The sequence below is a fragment of the Orcinus orca genome, chromosome 4 (assembly GCF_937001465.1).
Source record: "Orcinus orca chromosome 4, mOrcOrc1.1, whole genome shotgun sequence".
Lineage (NCBI taxonomy): Eukaryota > Metazoa > Chordata > Mammalia > Artiodactyla > Delphinidae > Orcinus > Orcinus orca.
In genome coordinates, this window is record NC_064562.1 from 42,439,995 (window position 1) to 42,449,138 (window position 9,144).

Below are 9,144 nucleotides of genomic sequence, written 5' to 3' on the forward strand. Positions count from 1 at the left end.
TTGATCTGCGGCATGTGGGATCTTCCCAGACCAGGGCTCAAACCTGTGTCCCCTGCATTGGCAGGCGGATTCTTAACCACTGCACCACCAGGGAAATCCCTCTTCTGTTATTTAGGTTTACACAAGCAGTTGGCTTTTTCAACTTAGTGAAGCTCCAGAATTTCTGGACATTCTGTTCCCTTTTTACCCTGACTTCAAACTTTACTTGTAATACCTTGCTAAAAGACAAAAAGAAGCAGCCACATACACAAACTGGCTCTTTCCAGATATCTCCACTAGAGCTACAAGCTAGGGAGGGAGGTTGTCTGCCTTTCTAGTTATTGTAGGCAACAATTTTACTAAATTTTTTTGACATGACAAGGCCTCCCCCTTCCAAACTCTTTATTACCCCTGCCCAAGTTCTAAGGGAATACTACATATTTTTAGTTTTTGCTCATAGCATTGAGAAAAACAAACCTGGATGGCACTGGAAGCTTATTCTCTCCCTCTCTCCAGTTGCTTAGCAGGAAAGTTACTAGGCACATCCGAGTTAAGGGAAGTGCACTGATGCTAGTTCTTTTTTACTAGGTAAAAACTTGGGTCCTAGCCCCAACATACTGAGTCAAAATTGCCATGTTAACAAAATACCTCTAGTAATTTTGCACATTAAAATTTGAGTAACAATGCTCTAGCAGATGTCACCACTGGTATATGAGCTCTTCTCATTAAATGCTTATTTAATAAGGCCATTTCTCTGGCCAGGGATCTCCCATTTTCACATAATCAACTAGATGATCTCTACCCCCTCACAATTTCCCTACAAATATGCAAAGGGAGACATCCTAACATCTTTTTCCTAGCACATCTTCCACTCAGCATCCCATGTGCCCAGCTCAAATATGCCTTGCTATAGAAGTAATAGAAAAAAAAAGTATAAGTGAGTGTATGTAGTGCTGTTTTCTGAGCACCAATTGCTTCTCTGAATTTGTTCCATATGTTGTTAGTGCTGTTATCAAAATTGTTCTATAGTCATCTTGTGTGTTTACCAGCCTAGTCCCTGAATCAGCCATTTCTCCAAGAAGCCCTTGTTCCTTTAGTTCCTTTTAGGAATGATAGTTACAGATAACAACCTGTGTGCTAGGGATGCTTACTGCTACTGTGTTGGTCATTGGGAACCTTTTCATAGGATGGATATAGGATATATATATAGATATAGATATAGATATATATCCTACATATATATACACACATACACACACATAATTAAAGATAAAATAACTCATGAGTTCATAGTGATACTTCCAATTCCAATTTAGGTGATTTTACTTAACCTCTTCTGTATTACATCTGTATCTCCTTAATTCCACATCCAAAGTCCTGGTTCACAAGTACATAGAGGATTACAGAATCAGAAAATTCCATAATTATTCATTTAATTCATCCCACATTATACACACAACAGTTTCAGAAAAACAATACTAAAACTAACACCCTCAATACGATTGCTGAGAAGAGTTCAATCTTCTGCTAATCCTCTCCCATTTCCTTTCATTTTTCATAATTGTACTGTAACTATATGATAAGCAAATACAGCCAGTACAAATGGTACTTTCTTCCTTTTAATCCTTATTTAGTCTTAGTTCTATAAATAATACATATTTAAGGCTCACTGTCAGCTCTTATATTGGTATCTCTCTAGTCCTTTTTGTTGTCTGAAAGTAGTTCTTTAACAGGTTTCTCAGGAAGGGCTCATAGAAGGCATATTCTCATTAACATCTTCTGCCTTTTATGTTTGAAAGTCAGTTTTGTTAGATATAATCAACCTTGGCTCACTTTTCTTGAGAATCTTGAATGTGGTACTCTATTTTCTTGGGGCATAAAGCATTGCTGAAAAATATCTCATGAGAGTCTAATTTTCTTTTCTTATAAATGACCTACTCTTTTTGCCTAGATGTCCCAAATTTATTTTCCTCTAACACCGAGTAATTTTACTAGACTAAGTGTTGGTATTGGTCATTCTGGGTCAATATTCTCAGGTACACAGTGTGCTCTTTTAATATGTAGTTTTAATTTTTTTCAACAACATTGTCTTTCATTACAATCTCTTGTACCTGCTCTATTTCTTTGGTTTCTTTCTTCAGAAACTACTATTATCTATATGTTAAAACAGAAGATCTACCTATCTTTAGTATTAGTCACCCATCCTCAAAATCTTTTTATTCCTTTTTTCACATCATTTTTATTTTAAAAAATTTCCTCCTTTTCATTCTCTATTTCTCTTAAGGCATTATTTTTCCTTTTTATTTACTCCTGGTTTCCTTCTAGTCTAGTTTTCATTTTGAAAGTAATATTTTTACTTCTAATTCGTTCCTGAATTCCACTGCTCATTCTGGGTATATCTGATTTTATTATGGTATCCTGTCATGTCCTATATCATATTCTTTTCTATTTAGTAATTACCTTCCCTTTTCTGACATTCACTATCAAACACTTTTTCTTTAATAATATATGAGAACAAGTTTTCAGCCATTTCCTTCCTTCTAGACACTTTAGTTCCCCGTTACCTGTTTATTATACCTCAATAAATGAGACTTTTAGAATATTTTCTCTTCTATACCCTTCACTCCTAGTGGAGACTTTCAGAACCTACAGTATTTACTTCTGCCCCTTCTACCTCCACTTAATTCCTAGGTTTCGCTGAGAAAACTTGGTACTTTCTTTCCATTTCACCAAGTTTTTTGTTTTGCTTTGCGGTATGTCTCTTCTATTTTAGGAATCCTTAATTTACCACTGTGTTATAATTCCCACATTGTCATTATTCACTTACATTACTATATAATAAATTCAAGGTGAATTACTCACCACAAATTTCCTTTCTCTTCATCTTCCCTATCTTGATATGAGGTGTCTGTTCTGATTGTTTTATTGTTTGGTAGTATTTACTATTTTTTATTTTCTTTTTTTTTTTTTGCTGCACCTGCGCGGCTTGTGGGATCTTAGTTCCCTGACCAGGGATTGAACCCGCGCACTCTACTCGGCAGCAAAAGCACGGAGTCCTAACCATTGGACCGCCAGGGAATTTCCTGTTCATATTTACTCTTAAGTAGTCACTCAGATGCTGTGCATGGCTAACAAACTTGTGAATCTGTGTACATTCACAAATATCTTTCTGTCATCCTGACAGTTAAATGGGATTTTGTCTGAGCTGCCGTCCTTTTCCCTCAGTGACCTGCAAATGTTATTCCACAGTTTTCTAGCTTCCAGGATTTCAGATAAGTTCAGTGCCAGTGATTTCTCTCTCTCCCTCTCTCTCTCTTCCCCTTCCTCTTTTTTCCTTCCTTTCTCCCTCCCTCCTTCCCTCCCTCCCTCCTCCATTCTCTCTCTCCCTGTTTTTCCCTTTCTCTCTCTTTCTTTCTTCTCTTTGAGAGACTAAATATGCAAACAGGCAATGGCAAGACCATATATGAAAATAAAACTCTGACCCACAATCTGTAGCAACCAGTCCAAAAAATCAACTCACTATCTGCAGCAACCCTTCTAGGATCCAAACAACAACTCCTGTAGCCATCAGCCCAAAACAGCCACTACCTGATCAATAACTACCAGATTCCCGAGTAATTTAATTTCTAATTTAATTTCTAATTTAATTTAGTTTAGTAATTTAATTTCTAATTTAATTTCTAATTAACTTCTAATTTATGACTAACCAGAGAAGGACAAATATGCCCCCTTACATGGGATACCCCACTTCAAGCTAGGCTGATTACAACCCCCTCATGTCCACAGCCTCCAATCAGGGAACATTTAAATTCCTTTTTTTCCACTATAAAGCTTTCTCTGCCTGCCTCTGACTCGCTGTCAAACACAAGTGATGGTGACCAATTCCCTTGCTATAGAAAGTTCTGAATAAATAGCTTTTACTTGTTGTCATCTGGTTGGTCTTCCTGTCTATTTCCAACTTTCTTCCTCCTTTTTCTCCCCTGCCCCTCCTCTCCCTCTTCTTCCCCTCCCCCACCTCCGTGTCCTCCCCATTGTTCTTCTTGTTTTTCCTATTCTTTTTGTAGGAAACTTGTTCTTTCCACCTGGAAGTTTTTAAGATCTTTTCTTTACAGGAATTTCCCTCAAATGTGCCTAGGTGTGTCTTTTTTCATTGATCTTACCTGAAATTCAGTGACCCCTTTTATCTGCAAATGCAAGTCTATCTTCAGGTCAGGGAAATTTTCTAGTATTATTTGTTTAATATTATCTTCCTTTTATCGTTTCCTTTGTTTCCTTCTGGAACTCCAACTAGTCATATATCAGGTCTCTTGGGTTTATCTTCAAAGTGACTTGCCTTTTTCTTCATAATTTCTCTCTTTATATTTTCGCTCTGTTTTGAGATATCTTTTCCACTTTTCAGGCCACTTAGCAAGATTCAGTTCTCCTTCAATATATCTTCAACGTTGTATTTTAAAAATCATGATTTTCATATGTCTACTTGTGTAAAAATGTTATAGCTGCTTTATTTATAATAGCCCCAAGTGAAAACAAAAAAAGTTGTCAGGAAAGTGGGTAGACAAAGTGTGATATATTCATTCAATAGAACACTACTCAGCATCAAAAAGAAAAACTACAGATACATGCAACAATGTGAATGTATCTCAAAAACAATATGTTGAGTGAAAGAAACCAGACGTTAAAAAAATACATGTAATAAGGTTCCATCTCATGAAGTTATGAATTAGAAAAAACTAATCTATGATGATAGAAAATCAGTAAGTGCTTGAGGAGGAGGAAATGGAGAAAGGTAGGAATTTACTGGGAAGTAGCAGGAAGTGGAGGTGACGGAAATGTGCCATATGTTGGTAGGCGTGTGGGTTACATGGGGTGTATGGATTTATCAAAGTTTATCAAAGTATACATTTACGATCTATGCATTTCACTGAGTGTAAAACCTTAATTTAAAAAGGGAACAAAATCATGCTTTTTGTTCCATAGTCTTGTGTGTATGTTTTGAATTTAGTCTTCTTGAATGCTTTTATTTATGTATTTTTTGTATTTATTTACAGTTAAGGTGTCTTCTGTCTTCTCTACTAGTTTCAAAGGCTAGTGCTCTTCCAGCCTCAGAGGAAGAGATGCTCGAACACAACTGTTATGCTTCCCCAAAACTCCCTCTGGTATCAAGATGACCAACAGATCCTCTTAATAATAGTGTCCAGGTAGGTCTTATCCTTCCACTTGGAGGTCCATGCATCTTCACAGGCTACACTCTCTTCACTATCTAGTGTGTTCTGATACTCTTACCTTGCTATCTCTAGATTCCCTGTAACCTGAGGCTTCATTTGTGCCATCTAGTGCCCACCGTGTCTTTCTGCTTGTTCCCTTGTGTTCATATTTCAAGTGGGCTCATATAGTTGAAAGTGAGTGAAAGAGATGTGCTAGCTTGATTGACTTCTATAAACCACCCAGTACCCAGAACTATGTTCTTTGTATTAAGTAATCACTCAAAAAATACTTGTTAAATTGAGTAAAGAACATAGTTGGATAAATAGGAGACCTAGAAAATCCCAGCATCATTGAATGTGCTGGTGTTTCCATCTAAATCTCCCTTCTCTGGAGGTGGCACTAAAATCAAGGAGTATGTAAATCCAAAGGCTGAGTAAGAACTAATGTGGGTAAGGTGGAGAAGATTATCCAAATCTGCCACCAACTGTGGCAACAACCAGAAGCAGATATTAAACTCGAGTCATAAAGCAAGAGTTCTGAGAGCTAGTAAGACAAATAGGAAGGGGTGGGTTAAGAGAGTAAGTAGAAGGACTATCCTGGGTAAAACCTGTGATAAGCACTGTGGTCCAACAATAGAGACCGTCTGACTCTCTTAATAAAATAACACCTGGAGGACTTCCAGCTTCTGCCTAGCTGGAGGGAGCTGCAAAAAAGCATTGCTCCCTCCACACAACAATAATCTAGGTAATCTATAAAATCATAATTTTTTATTAAGCCAATCAAAGATCTGAGGTCATAGGGCAACCCACTAACTTGAAATCTAAGGAAAGACAGGTGCTTCTAAACACAGATGAGATGCAGGCACTGTGTCATCTATGGCAGAACATGGGAAGGAAGATGGGGCAGCCATACAAACAGGAAGGAAGAATTCTGCTAAATTTTTAAATAAATTGCTAAAGACTGAGTGTGGGCTGGCATGCTTGTAGAACACCATAGAAGCCACAGTTATAAAAGGAGTTCACAACTATTCACAGGCTCTTCTCCAGAGACCACCACTGGGAAGCCAGGACAAAGACTGGGGGCAGGGTGGTAGGTAAGGAAAAGACTCCTGGGTCCTTCAAGCCTAGAGGAGAGGAGTGGCTGCCATTGCAGGAAAGGCAGGAAGAAAACCAGACACTTCTCCCCCAAGGAGCAAAAGACTTAAATTGATGGGAGAAGGCAGCAAGCCCTGTTGTTCCCCAAGGCACCAGTAAAGATCCATTGCAGCTGGAAGAATAGGAAAAATGAAAAGAAAAGAAAAAAAACCCCAAACCTCTAATCCCAGGGAAGAGACTGGAAACTGTCTACTCTTAGAGGTCATAATGCTCTGGGAGGGTCTGGATTACCCAGACCCAGGGACACAGAGCCTGTCTAAGAATGAAGTTGGAACAGGACCACAAAGACACTGTCTTCCTTCCCCATCACTACAACCATTCTAGTAAGCACCGAGTAACAAGCAGGTTACTGCTGGGAGAAAGGCATGAGCTTAGAGTGACCCCCTCTGAATGGTAAGAGCATAGAAAGCCTAAAGCTGAAAGTGGAATATCAGCACTGAGAAAAAACTTTAGCAAACCCACCCCAACTCTAAGCACAAAATAACTTTAGAGGAATTTGAAAATGATGATGCACTGAAGGTAACCATAGCAACAATAAAACCCAAGCCCAGTTCAACTCCTGACTAGAATAACTAAACCTCTTACACTAACAGCTTAGCAGAAAAAGATGCATGCCCATTTTAAAACATAAATAATATTTATCTCCATCTCTCCTGTCTGCACACAAGGTCCAGCATCCAATCAGTAATTATGAGAAACACACATACACACACACACTCACACAAACACACACCACTTTCAAGAGACAAAACAATCTAGAGATGTTGAAACTATCTGACAGGGAGTTTAAAATAATTATGATCAATATGTTAAAGTCTCTAATATAAAATGTAGGTAACATGAATGAACAGATGAAGAATGAACAGAGAGGTGGAAAGTAAAAGAAAATATAAAAAGGAAATGCTAGAAATAAAAAGACATGTCAACAAAGATGAAGAATGCCTTTAATGAGCTCATGAATAGACTCAACACAGCCCAAGGAAAGAATCAGGGAACTTGAAGACAGGTCAATAGAAAGAACCCAAAGTAAGAATCAAAGAGTAAAAAGAATGTGTAGGTAGAAGAGTGTGGGGTGGGTAGAGCATCCAAGGACTGTGGGACAAAGTGATCCAAAGTATGTATAACTGGAATCCAAGAAGCAGAAGAGAGAAAGGATAAGGCAGAAGAAAAATTTGAAGAGATAACAGCTGAGAATTTTCCCAAAACTATGAAAGATATCAAACATATCAAACCGTACATCCAGAGAATCTCAGAGAGCTCCCAAAAGGATAAAACACTTATACACACACACACACACACACACACACACACACACACACACACTCCTAGACACACAATATTCAAACTACTGAAAGCCAAAAATAAAGAGAAAAATCTTAAAGGTTTCTGGGGGGGCACATTACATGCAGAGGAATTAAAACAGACTTATAGTCACAAATTATGTGATTCAAAAGACAATGGAGTGACGTGTTGGTAACGTAAGGAGTCTGGACTTTACATTTTAATGGTTTTCCCTTGAGGTGTACCTTCCCTTTGGGGATAATTCACTAAACACTATCATTCCCATAAAAGAGAAATGAAAAGCCACTGCTCCCCCATAACATTCTGACACCCATGTGGACACTGACTTTGCCTTTAATTTACCTCAGGAGTGGTGAATAATGGAACTATTCAGTAATGGTTAATAAGATCTTACTCAAGGCTTGGGGAGAGCAGAAGGAAATTACACATATGTGATATGGTGGACCTAACACTGGTATGGTGCTCAGGGAAGGTAGGCCTTTCTTCATCCCCCAAGGTATATCATGGTTGATCTAGGCAGGAGTCTGCAAACATTTTCTGTTAAGAGCCAAATAGTATTTTAGATATCGTGGGCCACATATGGTATCTTTGCTTCTTCTTCTCCTTCTCCTTCTTTTTGCATTTAAAAATGTAAAAGACACAAAAACATTCTTAGCTTGTAGGCCTAACAGAAACAGGCCATGGGCTGCATTCAGCCTGTGAGTCTTAATTTGCTGACTCCTACTCTAGGCCATTTATGGTAATTCCATTTCCTTTTGCTAGTGAATGGTTTAAGAAGACATATATGGTCTGGGTCTGACCAGTGCATCATGATGGGAAGTCTTCTGGGGGACTTACCTTGCAGATAAAAAGTGGTGCATGGGAAGAAATACCCTTCCTCTGTGGCTGATATTTGTATGTGGTGTGTATTATGTCTATGTATGGTACTAAGTGACAGCCACTGGAAGGCAAGCCTACGATCTAAGACAACACCCTGAGACTGGTGGTGTGGAAAGGAGGAATGAGCCAGGATCTTTGATAATATCTTTTCTCTGCTGAATTATCCTGGGAAAGCCTATTTCTATACTATTTATTTTATGAGCTGTGCAGACAGTTATGAAATATATAAGCTACTTTTACTTGCAGCTGAAAGCAGCCTAGTTAACTGTAGCTAGTAAGTTACAACTATGTAGCAGATAGCTTTGTGGGTAGCTTTGTGAGTTCACAGGTCCCAGGCCAGAGCCAACTCTAGAATTTTTACATTGGAAGAAAAAAGAATAGCAGTTTAACTGGAATAAGGAGGTTAATGCTGTATAGGCATAGCAATTTACAAAGGACTGAAGAGTCATTTGTATTTGTTTTTAAAAGGGGTGTTTTCATGGAGATTGTAAAGTATTAAAGCATTCTGATCTCCTCCCTAAACACCTGTTTAGGCCGATGTGCAAGGTGTCTTCTTGTGCTGGTTTGGATCAATACTCCCAATTCTTTATTCCCTCTTTGTACTAGAATTTGTACTACATCTACA